Genomic DNA, 13,427 nt, shown 5'->3' with positions numbered 1-13,427 from the left:
TAACCAAAATTTTTGGTCCCTCTTCACTAATTTGGAGTTTGATGTCATTTTACCTGTAGTGAGCAGGAGTTGACTTAGCCAGTTCAAATATTATTGAGGGAGAAAAGGAGGATTTCTTAGGAAATTCAAGAATAGAAACAAAATTGCAGAAGGGATATTTAACCTGTTTAAGAGAAATTCCATTTCACTTGTATTAGCATTATTAATTAGATTTCATAAGTCTTACATGGGTAGAGCCAAGACGGTGGAGAAAGGACAGCAACTCACCTGAGCTCTCCCCAAAACCCACAAAAGGACAAGATGAAATAATTCCCCAGGCAAAGACAACTTAGAAGGTCAGCTGGTAAGATGTGCCATACCTGGGTGAAAGTGGAGCACAGTCCAGGACAGATAGTGCCAGCACAGACCGGGCCACCAGCAAATCAGGAGCAGTCCTTTGGAATCACTGAATCAGCAGTGACATTGACTGCCTCTGGAGCTCTTAGCCCACAGAGGGTAAGGGGATTGAACAACTGATCAGAAGGAATTTACAGGGATCTCTTTGCTACCACTGAAGCAGGATTCTATTGCTTTTCCCATAGCAGGATCTGGGTCACAGTCCTTGATGGCAGTCCCAGGATAAGGAGGAGCACTAGCATAGCAGAGCTCATGGACCATAGTGGAACAAGGAGCCCTGTCACAGTTCCAGGGCAGAAGAGAGTGCTTATGGTCACTCACAGACCAGAGCACAGGCCAGAAGAGTAGTAAACACATCTCTCCTTAGATCATACCACCTTGGAAGAACTGAAAATTACAGGTCCCCAGAAGTATCTCTGAAAACAGCTGCACAAAACTTCTCCCTGAAGCTTGGGACAGTTCACCCTCCACCCTGGAAGCAGAGCCCCACTTTAATAAAGAGTTAAAAATCAAGAAATAGGCTGGGAAAATGGGCAAACAACAGAAAAAAATTCTGACCATAGAAAGTTACAGTTGTGACAAGGCAGATCAAGATGCATACTCAGAAGAAGATAACAAAGCCACAGCTCCTACATCCAAAGCCTCCAAGAAAAATATGAATTGGTCTCAGGCCATTGAAGGGCTCAAAAAGGATTTTGAAAATCAAGTAAGAGAGGTAAAGGAAAAATTGGGTAGAGAAATGAGAGTGATGCAAGAAAATCACGAAAAACAAGTCAACAGCTTGATAAAGGAGACACACACAACAAAATACTGAAGGTATGAGTTGAATATGAAAGGATGATATCTAAAAAAATTAAATTAAGGGGTGAGAGAGGAATGTACTGGGAGAAAGGGAAAGGGAGAGGTAGAAAGAGGTAAATTATCTCAAATAAAAGAAACAAGAAAAAGCTTTTACAGTGGAGGGGAAGAGGGGAAAGGTAAAGAAGGGTGAGTGAACCTTACTCTCATCAGAGTGGGCTCAAAGAGGAAATAACATACATACTCAATTGGGTGTAGAAATCTATCATACCTACAGGAAAGTAGGAGGTGAAGAAGATAAGAGAAGGGGCAGGGAAGGGTGGAAAGATAGAAGGGAGGCAAATTGGGGGAGGGGTAGTCAGAGGCAAAACACTTTTGGGAAGGGACAAGGTGAAAAAAGAGAGAGAATAGAATAAACAGGACTGGGGATAGCATGGAGGGAAATACAATTAGCAATAGTAACTGTGGGAAAAAATATCGAAGCAAGTTTCTCTGATAGAGGCTTCTTTTCTCAAACATATAGAGAACTGAATCAAATTTATAAAAAATAAGAGCCACTCCCCAATTGATAAATGATCAAAAGATATGAACAGTCTTCAGATGAAATAATCAAAGCTATCTATAGCCATATGAAAAAAATGCTCTAATTCACTGTTGATTAGAGAAATGCAAATTAAAACAATTCTGAGGTACTACCTCATATCTATTAGATTGGCTAACAGGACAGAAAAGGAAAATGATAAATGTTGGAGGGGATGTGGGAAAAATGAGACATTAATGCACTGTTGGTGGAATTGTGAACTGATTCAACATTCTGTAAAGCAGTTTGGAACTATGCTCAAAGGGCTATAAAACCATGCATACCCTTTGACCTAGCAATACCTCTACTAGGTCTGTATCCCCATAGAGATTTAAAAAAAAAGAAAAAGACATATATGTGCAAAAATATTTATAGCAATTCTTCTGCTGGCAAAGAATTGGAAAATGAGGCGATGTCCATCAATTGGGGAATGGATGAAGGAATTGTGGTATATGATTGTGATGGAATACCATTGTGCTGTAAGAAATGATGAGCAGGATGCTCTCAGTAAAACCTGGGAAGACTTATGTGAGCTGATACAAAGTGACACATACTGTGTACAAAGTAATAGCAATATTTTAAGATCACCAGCTGTAAATGACTTAGCTATTCTCAGCAATACAACGATCCAAGACAACTCTAAAAGACTTATAATGAAAAATGCTATCCATCACCAGAGAAAGAGCTGATGGTGTCTAAATGCAGACTGAAGCATACTTTTTTAACTGTCTTTATTTTTCTTAAGCTTTTTTTTTATTTTTGGTCTACGTTTTCTTTCACAACAGGACTAATATGGAAATGTTTTGCATGATGACACATGTATAATCTATAAGGAATTGCTTGCCTTCTCAATGGGAGGGGGGGTTGGAGGAAAGGAGAAAATTTGGAACTCAAAGTTCTAAAAACGAATGTTAAAATTTGTTTTTACATATGACTGGGGAAAAATAAAATAATAATTCCAAAAAGAAAAAGAAAAAAATAGTTCATAAGTCTGTTAGGTGGTGCAGTGGACAGAGCACTAGATTTGGATATAAGAAAATCTGAGTTCAAATTTGGCCTCAGACACTTACTAGCTCTGTGACCGTGGGTGAGTCATCTAACCTTTCTTTGACTCAGTTTCTTCATCTGCAAAATAAGGATAATAGTACCTACTTCCTGATATTTTTGTAAAGAGCAAATAAGATAATATTTGAGGTTTTTTTTTTTGTGGTTAGACAATGGGGTTAAGTAACTTGCCCATGGTCACACATCTATTAAGTATTATGTGTCTGTGGCCTGATGTGAACACAGGTCCTCCTGAATCCAGGGCCGGTACTCTATCCACTGCACCACCTAGCTGCCCCAAGTTTTTTAAAGCATACTTCTACATTAGTCACGTTGTGAAAGAAGAAACAGAACAAAAGAGGAAACCGCCAAAACAAACAAACAAAAAGTGAAAATAGTGTGCTTCGCTCGGCATTCAGACTCCATAGTCCTTTCTTTGGATGTGGATAGCATTTTCCGTCATGAGTCTTTTGGAATTGTCTTGGATCATTGTATTGCTGAGAAGAGCTAAGTTAATCAAAGTTGATTATCACACAATGTTGCTGTTACTATGTACAGTGTTCTCCCAGTTCTGCTCACTTCACTCAGCTCACTCATCAGTTCATTTAAGTCTTTCCAGGTTTTTTTGAAATCCGCCTGCTCATCATTTCTTATAGCACAATAGTATCCCATTACATTCATATACCACAACTTGTTCAGCCATTCCCCAATTGATGAGCATCCCCTCAATTTCCAATTCTTTGCTACCATGAAAAGAGCTGAAATAAGTAGTTTTGTATATGTGGGTCTTTTTCCCTTTTTTATGATCTCTTTGGATACAGACCTAGTAATGGTATTGCTGGATCAAAGGGTATGCCCAGTTTGGTTGCCTTTTGGGCATAGTTCCAAACTGCTTTCCAGAATGGTTGGATCAGTTCACAAATGAGATAATATTTGTAAAGAGCTTTGCAAATCATCCTTATAGCACTACCTTATGCTAGCTATTATGATTACCAATTACAAATGAAACTTTTCTAGCTATTAAAACAAATCTAATAAAGCTTCATTTTGGCAATTGTGGGGGGAGATTATTTGGTTGGAATCGTTTCGTGTATGGGAACGCAACATAGGATCATTGCACTGGTATATAGTCTCAGATACCATCTAGTCCAAAATCCTCATTTTCAGACCAACTTAAGTGACTTACTCAAGGTCACACAGATAGCAGAAGCAGGACTTGTATCCAGGTCATCCAACTCCTGAGTTAATGATTTTTCTATTATACTATGTTGTCCACCCCAACATAACTTGATTTCTTTAAAAATCTGCCATTCTCTCAATTGGTTTCCCACCCACCCCTTTTTCCCATCCAATTTAATACAAGCTGGTGAGATTTTCTTGAGTTGTTTTCTATGTTCATTTTAAGAGTTAGTAAAGTTACATTACTCAGCCAGGAAGTTATCTTTGTGTTCATGCAGATGTTGGCAAACATCATCCCCTTCTATAAAGATCTCTGCTCTTAGAGATAAATCCTCTGGTTTACCACCACTATCTGAGTGAACAAAGACGCATTCACCCCTCTGGGGTACTGTGAGTTGACAACAGTCTCTAATTTTGCTGGAGATGGAGTCTGGTTTTGAACAGATGTAGTTTATGATCTTGGCCTATATAAGGTCAAACAGAAATTACTTTTCATATTTGTCTCATTTGTTTGATTTCCTTTCATAAGCATAGCCTGTGAGTAAGGTGAGCCTGTGACTATCATCTGGAAATTATTGAATCAATAGGTCTCCTATTTAATGGCTACAGAAGTTCTGGTTTTAACTCCATAATGAGAGGATTCTTGACTTGAGGTGGGCTTTATTCCTCAGAACTCGTAATGGCGCAATTTAAGAAGAAACACATCTCCTAAATTTCCAACAATTCTGAATTACAGGAAAGCCGATTTGCTAGTTTTTTTCATTATTGCCCTCCTAAGCCTCAGAAATGTTGGAATCCCATGACCTTAATGGAGATCCATTTCCACAACAGATAAGAACAATATTTTGGTCTAACGTTTCTATCATTTACTAAGTATCTCATACAAGTCATCCACGAGTCAAGACATCACCCCATGATGTCACTGATTCTCTTTGAAAATGAAGGACAAAAAGCGGGGGCAGCTAGGTGGTGCAGTGGATGGAGCACGGGACCTGAGTTCAAATCCAGTCTCAGACCAGACACTAGACACTTAATAACTGTGTGACCCTGGGCAAGTCATTTAACCTCAATTGCCTCGCCCAAAAAAAGAAAATGAAGGACAAACAACAATAACAATTCTCACACTGATTTCATTCGAGATACAACTAGCTTTGCCCTCCGTTGACAGGTTATATTATTATCTAGGGTTCAGAGGGCTTTCTTTCACATGGACTGATTCTTTGTGAGCTTGGATAATATAACAGCTGTTTCAAGCTTACAAAATGCTATGAGGACAAATAGTATAAGTATTAAGATCCTCCTGTTCTAGCTGAGAGAACTGAGTTATAGAGAAATGAAGTGATGTGTTAACAAGGAGAAGAGCTGAGTTTTGAAGTCAGATCTTTCCTCACTCAAGACCAGCACTTTCCAACATAGCATGCTTGTCTCTTTGAGACTAAGGCATTTCAATAGTGCTGCCCAATGAAAAGTTATCAGAGAAAGAGCTCACAATATAGTTCTATGTATGACATTATTTTCTTACATAGTTCAACTTTTTGGAATGCAAGCTTCAATAAACACTCTCTTTGAATGCCCAATTCAGTTTAAAAGCAATCTGTTTATATTATTTGAAAAGACCAAATTATAGAAAAAATTTGGAACATGTGCAGCTTTCGGACTTTCTGGTACAGACAGCAACTCCAAGCAGGCTAACAAAATGTTACCTAGGAAATTTCATTCATGAATAGAAAAGAATGATTTGAAATTAGCAGTATTTAAATTGATAATCTTAAAAATTTAAGAGCAATATTTTCATTAATTGTTATGCTAATTATTAAATAAATAATTTTAAATATTTTTTTTATTTCTAGGACTTTTAGGGGGAGGGTTTGCTAACCAAAGGGAAACTTTCTCCCTAGCCTGTTGTAATTTACCAAAATTCCAAGTTAGTAAAGTCTTATTTGATAAAGATTTAACTATATATGAAATCCAACCGATAGAGACAGCATGGCATAGTATATAGTGTTGGACTTGGAGTCATGGAGACCTGGATTTGAATCTTATCTCTGTCATTTACTAGCTATGTGACCCTGAATAAGTCACTTAACTTTTCTGAGCTTCAGAACTCCTCAGGATTTACCTACTAAGTCATGGAGGGTTTGCTATCTGCCCCTTGATGAAACTCCTTCCTTGGTGAATGGCATTCCCGTAAACATAGTCCACAAGCTGCCATAAAATACAAGCTGTTTCAAAGCATGGAAGGACATGAAGAGGAAGAATCACAAGTCTACACAGCAATAAGCACCCCATGGTTGGCCCAGGCCCCAGCAGACCACCAAGGTTTCCCTTACTTGGCAGAAGATGGCTGTCTCAAACCAAGGAAAACATTGTTCTCCAAAATACATGTGTTGTTAGTGACTATTTACCTCACTATGGAAACAGTGAACTACATCCCCTTGGCAGCACCCATCGATCATGGTCGGAATACCTTTCAAGAGTATGTCAAGTTCTTTAAAGTCAATCTTGGGGAATTTTTGGCTGATTTCCACAACTTTCCTGTGAAGACAATCAATAAATATTGGTTGATTAATTAAATAAAACACGAAAGTTATTTGAAACAGGACAGGTGGTAAAATCTACATTGCTTTGTTAATGTAGCTGTTGGCCAATAATATCAATGATGACAACAACAATGCCAGCTAAGGGGTGCAATGGAGGGACAGAGGGCTTACAGCTGGGAAGACTATTATTATTGTTAAAAATATCAAAGCCCAACCCATCCTCTCTGTCATGGGAAGGAACACAAGCCAAGGATGATATATAGCAGGACTTTGTGGCCTGAGGTCACTAACGTCACTGTGGAGACCTGGCAGGAGCCCTGAAATGATGACCCATTGGGCCCTGGCCATACCACTGATCAGATTAGTAGCCCCCTGTGTGATGCAACTGCTCCTAGGAATCTAAGAAATAAAGGAGATGGAGCCTACTCCAAACTTTCATAATGATTGGTTTGACATAGAAGATACAGAGCAGGGTGCTACTCCTTGCTGTTCTGGTATCAAAAGAAGGGAAGATACACCAGTACAAACAAAACTGACAATATCTGTCCCACTTTGCAGGTAATGCTTCAGTGTAGATGGCGCTGTCCACTAAAAGCAGGCAAACCATGCATGTTCATGAAATGGGTTGAAGATATAAATGCTGTCATTAGGCTCCAATGTTAGATCAGAACAAAACCTTGCCTATTATAGGCAAAGATTTCTTATTACTTTTTGCTAATGGTACCCTTGGGTTCAAGTCACACGATACCATATTGCTGATCAATGCAGGGCAAATGTCAAAAATAATTTCCTCTCTTAGCCTAGAATTGGTTAAATAAGAGAGAATCAAGGCCCTACTAAAATGTGAAGAGATGAAAACTGAAGACCACAATCGCATGTAAGGGAAAATCTTCCTTTAATGCAAAATCCACTGCTGACAGTAAACATTTAGTACTTACTGAAAACTTAGCAAAGCATATTTGCTATCTGGAACAACTTGCTAACTTAAAGAGAGACTAGAATTAAACTCAGAATCTCATGTGCTGACAGATGACAACCCCTCATACTATGAGTAGAGGCCACAATATACCCAGCTGAGCTCATCCAATAAATTGTGCTGGAAGGAGACCATTAGCATAGGCTGAACTGTTGCCTACAATCGGCTGGACATAACATAGATCCATTCATTTAAATACAATCGTTTTTTTAATTAGACATCATCATACCAAATACACATAATCTTCAAGCTACATTGAATGAGAAGCTTTCAAAGTCTAGGAATCTGGCTAAGACATATATAATCTATATATCAAATTGCTTAACATCATAGGGAGGGAAGAGGGGAAGGAGTGAGGGAGAAAATTTGGAACTCAAAAGAGTTTGTTTAATGAATGTTAAAAATTTTCACATGTAATTGTAAAAATAAAATAATTCTTTTTTTTAAAGAATCTGGCTAAAGAGATCAAAATCTCTGTCTCCTTTTCTCTATTTCTGTACTATACACACCCTCTCCCTTCTCTCTAGTTTCTCATTCCCTACAGCAAAAACAAATCTATCAAAAACTGTTGGCATTAATCACATTCATCTAATCCTTAACTCAGTTATCTCTCACTGAAATCATCCCTTTTTTGGAGAACAAGCAGCTGCTTCCTCTTCAGAGAGTGCAGCTCCCCCCTCTTTGGAAAGATCCTCACATCAGAGATGGCACATTGGTCTGAGGTAACCCATTGTCTCTCCTCTGATACCAGCTGTATCCTCTTATGTCTACCATCCCTAGTCCGTACTTCATGTTAGTCTTCTCTCTCCCTCTTTAACCCCCATGTACTCCAGTTGTCTGCATCTGCTTTCACCTTCTCTCTGCTGTTAAAGAGGAGAAATCAAGAATTGAGAGAAGTGTTAGATTTATATGTAAACAAGAAAACCAGAGACATAAACCAAAAACTCACTGAAGTTTCACTCCTTTGGGTCTAAATTGCCTCAATACCCCACAGAGGTTTTGCTGCTTGGCAGAGATTTCTTTTCAATCATTTGCAATAATTGTTGCCTGGAGGAGGAAGATGAAAATATGGCAAAGTAACCAAAAGACCAAAAAAAATCATCCATACTTGAAACTTTTACCTATTACCTCTTATGCAAAATAAGATTTCTCTATTCTCATTAAAAAGAAATAAAGGTATTCTAAATCTGATTAGAATCACAGAAAATGCTTAGAATTTTGCCTTAGAAAAGTGACACATAAAAAGATGTTAACTGTGGCATATGATTTATGTCTGGCTCACCACCTCTGCTGCAGGGCCTGGCCATTTCTGTTAATCATATAGGAAGGGCAGTTGAGGACTACAGATGGAATAGTCACCTTTCCACCCCCTCCCCCCAAGTTATCTGCTTCCTGGGGTTTGATTCTAGTTTAGAGGGACATAGGAGCCAGAAAATGTCAATGGAAATGAATGTCTGTGGCACACAAAGCTCATTTCAGACCATAAGAAGATATGGTCAGCAGCTGGCAGCCAATAGATTTATCGACTAATGAAACAAGCCATTGGGATTGTAGAGTAATAAATGTAGAACTCTGGCAACCAGAGAGGACAACGTCCTTATTTTCTATACAGGGAAATTTAAATCCAAAGAGGAAAGATGACTTGTCCAAGATGAAGTAAGTAGTAAATAGGAGAGAATGGATTTGAACCCATGTTCTCTGACTCCAAATCCAGTTGTCTTGCCATGATGCATTAGCAAGAAAAATAGTGTCATAAATGAGAAGTAGTTTAACACTTATCATTTTAGACTGAAGAACTTGAAGGCTATTAATTTTAGCTGAAAAGAAAAATACTATACCTTTGTGTGGAAGCATTCATGTTTGTTTTCTTCTTGACAACAACTAGCGCTGACTTCTTTGTAGTGAGCAGCCAGAGACAAGAGTGTGAGGGCAAAGATGAATGGGTTCTGTCTGGCTATTTCATAGATATATCTGAAGGGAAGGAAGAAAGGAAGGAAGGAAGGAAGGAAGGAAGGAAGGAAGGAAGGAAGGAAGGAAGGAAGGGAGGGAGGGAGGGAGGAAAGAAAGAAAGAATAGAAAGGGTGAGGAAGGAAAGAGGGAGAGGGAGTGAAGAAAGGAAGGAAATAAGAGAAAGAAGGAAGGAAGAGAGGGAGAGGGGAAAAAGGGAGGGAGGAGTGATGGAGGGATGGAGAGAAGAAAAGAAGGAAGGAATTAAGAGAAAGGAAGGAAGAAAAGAAAGGGAAAGGAAGGAAGGGAGAGAGGGAGGGAGGAAGGGAGGGAAGAAAAAAAATAAGAAATTTTCCAGTTTTAGTCAACAGTAGAGCTGCATGATATCATTTTTTCTGATTCATTGAGCAGATAGGGAGGGTAGAGCTCAATCATCCTGAGAAGAGCCTGCATTAGGTTAGAAGAGGATTGGAGTTAAATGACCTTTCTATGCTTCCAGACATGCTCTTCCCCTGTGCAGATCTTATCATCATTGTCACGTCACTGAGAACAAATCACGCTTTTCACACCTGGAAACACAACCCTTTCCTTTTTCAAAACTGATGGCTGCTTAATCCTTGTGAGTGTCCTTGAATGTCAGATCAAGGCTAAGGCACCTCTCCTGGGAGGTTTTCTAGTGACAATATCCCTTACTGATTTAGAAAAGTTTCCTGATGTTCTCCATACTCCTGACACCCCTTCTCTGGATCTGGGACTTGGAAAGGAGTCAGAAAACTGACATCAGCATGTTTGCGTTGAAAGAAACACAATCGTCTCCCGGAAGCATCTTTTGCGCAACATTCTGAAAGTCCGTACTTGTTGGAAAGTTCCTTTACCCACATATTTTATCCTGCATTACATGGATCTAAACAAGAGAGAGAAAAACATTAGCCAAGGGCCCAATCCTTCTTTCTTTCCCCTGATGATGAGGAATCAATTCAATAAACAGTTAGGACATTAGACCTAAACAAGAGAGAGAAAAACATTAGCCAAGGACCCAATTCTTCTTTCTTTCCCGTGATGATGAGGAATCAATTCAATAAACAGTTAGGACAATCACCACCACCACCACCACCATCATCATCATCATTGTCGTCATTGTAATAGCTAATAATTATATAGCATTTACTATGTGCAGGCACTGTGCTTAGCTTTAGAATTATTATCTCATTTGATCCTCACAACAATCCTGAGAGGGAAGTTCTTTTATTATCTCCATTTTACAGGTGACAAAATTGAGACAAAGAGAGGTTAAGTGACTTATCCAGGGTCACTCAGTTACTAAGTGTTTGAAGCTGGGTTTGAACTCAGGTCTTCCTAATTCCAGGCCCTGTACTCTGTCCACAGTGTCACCAAGCCACCATCTTTCTACTTTGTTGGACAGTAGTCCATGCTTTGGGTCGGGCCTAAGCAAAATTGTTCTTTTTCTACCTGCACCGGTCTGGCACTGGTTTCCTCCCTTTGAGAACTCCCATCCCTAGTATTCAAATACCCAGAGGTCTTATGCTGCCTCCTCACTGCTGACAGGGGCTCTCACTGTGTTGCCATCCTTTCTTACCTCCCCAGTCCTTATCTTTTATTCCAATGCATCAGTGCTATACCCACTTTACAAGGTAACAATTTTAGTGGGGGGGGGGGGGCCAGACAGTGGCTAATGGTGTCATCTACTCCCTTCCAGGGAACATTTGAATAGGGACCTTCTGGAGGCACAATACTGGGGAGGAGAAAAAATACTAGGATTCGAGTCAGACAATATGGACTGGACATCTGACCCTGCTTCCTTACTATCTGTAAGCAGGACACAGCATTAACATATCTTAGCCTCAGTTTCCTCATCTATAAAATGAGGAAGCTGGTCTAGTTGGGCCCTAACTTCTCAAGCTATGATCCTTTGATTCTGCCTACCCTGCAGGATTACTGGGAGTAACTAGATAATATTATTAAATAACAATAAATAATAAAGTAATAATACAATTGCATTTTGCTAACAATAAAGTGCAGCTAGGTGGTGCTGTGGACAGAGTGCTGGACCTGAAGTCAAGAAGACTCATCTTTCTGAGTTCAAATCTGGCCTTAGACACTTACTAGCTGTGTGACCCTGGGCAAGTCCCTTAACCCCATTTGCCTCAGTTTCCTCATCTCTAAAATGAGCTAGAGAAGGAAATGGCAGACCATTCCAGTGTCTTTGCCAAGAAAACCCCAAATGGGGTCACAACGACAACCACAAAGCAATAAAGTGCTTTAAAAAAATGAGGATGGAAGGGCTGAGGCATATTGACTAGTCAGTGGAAGAGAGGCTGTTTGCCAGGTGTCCCCCACACCCAATGGTGTAGACAGACTCTGCGGCGTATCTACAGGGGTTGCAAGCTTCACATCCATAGCAAAGAGTTATTCCTGGGGCATCCCAAAATGGAACAGAACTTTCCCAGGGAAGGTGCCTTTTCAATGATAAATGTAGAAGCAATGTGTATAAAAACAGCAAGGTAATATGCTGTGGACATCCTAGAAGGCATTTGCTGTTGTGACACCTTCCTCCAGGGGGAAAACGGGCAAGCAAAAGAAGTCCTCATTCACTCACTGCCATCTATGAACATTCAGGGAGCTGCATGTTGGCCATGCATTTGTCTCTATAGTGGACGATCTGTTCAACCAATGCGGTGAACATTGTGGCTTCATATGTGGCTTCTTGAACGAACTGAGCAAATGCAATGGTGGCCCTGGAACAGACATCACAGCAAGAAAGGCATTTAAGGTTTTGGATCTCAAACCTTGTTCACCAAGCCAATCGTGGGCATCATTCCTATTGTTAATCCCAGAAAAATTTCAAAGTAATGATTATGAGCAAGCAAACTTCAGCCAAATTTAATATGATTTGAAATGGAAAAAGCTTAAATTCTAGCTCCAGGTATAACAAAAATAGAACATAAGCTCCTTAAGGACAGGGACTAACTCATCTTGGACTTTGTATCCTGAGCTACTAACGAAGTCCCTGGCATAGAGTAGGCACTTGAGTAAATAATAATAATAATAATAGTGAGCATTTACATAAAGCCAGGCACAGTGTTAAGAGCTTTGAAAATATCATCTCTTAGTTTATCTTCACAATAACCTTGAGAGGTAAGCGTAATTATTATCCCTACTTTACATCTGAGGAAACTGAGGCAAGTAGAGGTTAAGTGACTTGCCTGGGGTCACACAGCTAGTAAATTTCTGGGGCGGGATTTGAGCTCAGGTCTTTCTTGCCCAGGATTATTGTTATACTACCTGCTATAGTGGCTGCCCACTACTTGTAGCTTGATGAATGAATGAATGAATGAATGAATGAATGAAGTGACATACCTTACTAACTGTTCAGTTTCTTCATCTGTGAGATTTAGTTCAATCCAATTAAGACATTCAACAAGCATTTATTGAACACTTACTATGTTCCGGCCACAGTGGTAAATACTAAGGATACCCATGAAAAGACCAAAACAGTTCCTATCCTCAAGGAGCCCATGTTCTAATGAAGAAGAGACATAAGTAAGCTAGGTATATACAGTATAAATGAAAGAGAATCTCTGAGGAAAAGGCACAAGCATTTATTAACCACCTGTTGTAAGTGAGACATAAAAGCAGTGTGGAAAAAATGGGGACAGAGAACTGGTCTCATAGCTAGGTCAATCTTGGGCTATAGGATCTAATCCATACCACCTGGGTATGGGGATACAGTGATATCTCCACCACAGGATATGACCGTGGGCAAGTCACTTGACCTCTGATTGCTCTAGAACTTCCTGAAGACTAATTGTAAAGAAGATGCCATCCTTGGTAAAGAGAATGTCCTAATCACGAAGGAAAGAAAGGAGGATGGAAGAGAGAGAAGGAAGAAGGGAGAAGAGGGAAGGAAGGAAGGAAGGAAGGAAGGAAGGAAGGAAGGAAGGAAGGA

General features: G+C 39.6%; 1 pseudogene; it reads right to left on the bottom strand.

The window, feature by feature from the left end:
- LOC114037619 overlaps window positions 1-13,427 on the bottom strand; it is a 29,638-nt pseudogene that overhangs the window by 11,531 nt on the left and 4,680 nt on the right.

Source organism: Vombatus ursinus, unplaced genomic scaffold (assembly GCF_900497805.2).
Source record: "Vombatus ursinus unplaced genomic scaffold, bare-nosed wombat genome assembly UNPS02010461.1, whole genome shotgun sequence".
NCBI classification, from domain to species: domain Eukaryota; kingdom Metazoa; phylum Chordata; class Mammalia; order Diprotodontia; family Vombatidae; genus Vombatus; species Vombatus ursinus.
This window is presented reverse-complemented; position numbering and strand designations above follow the sequence as displayed.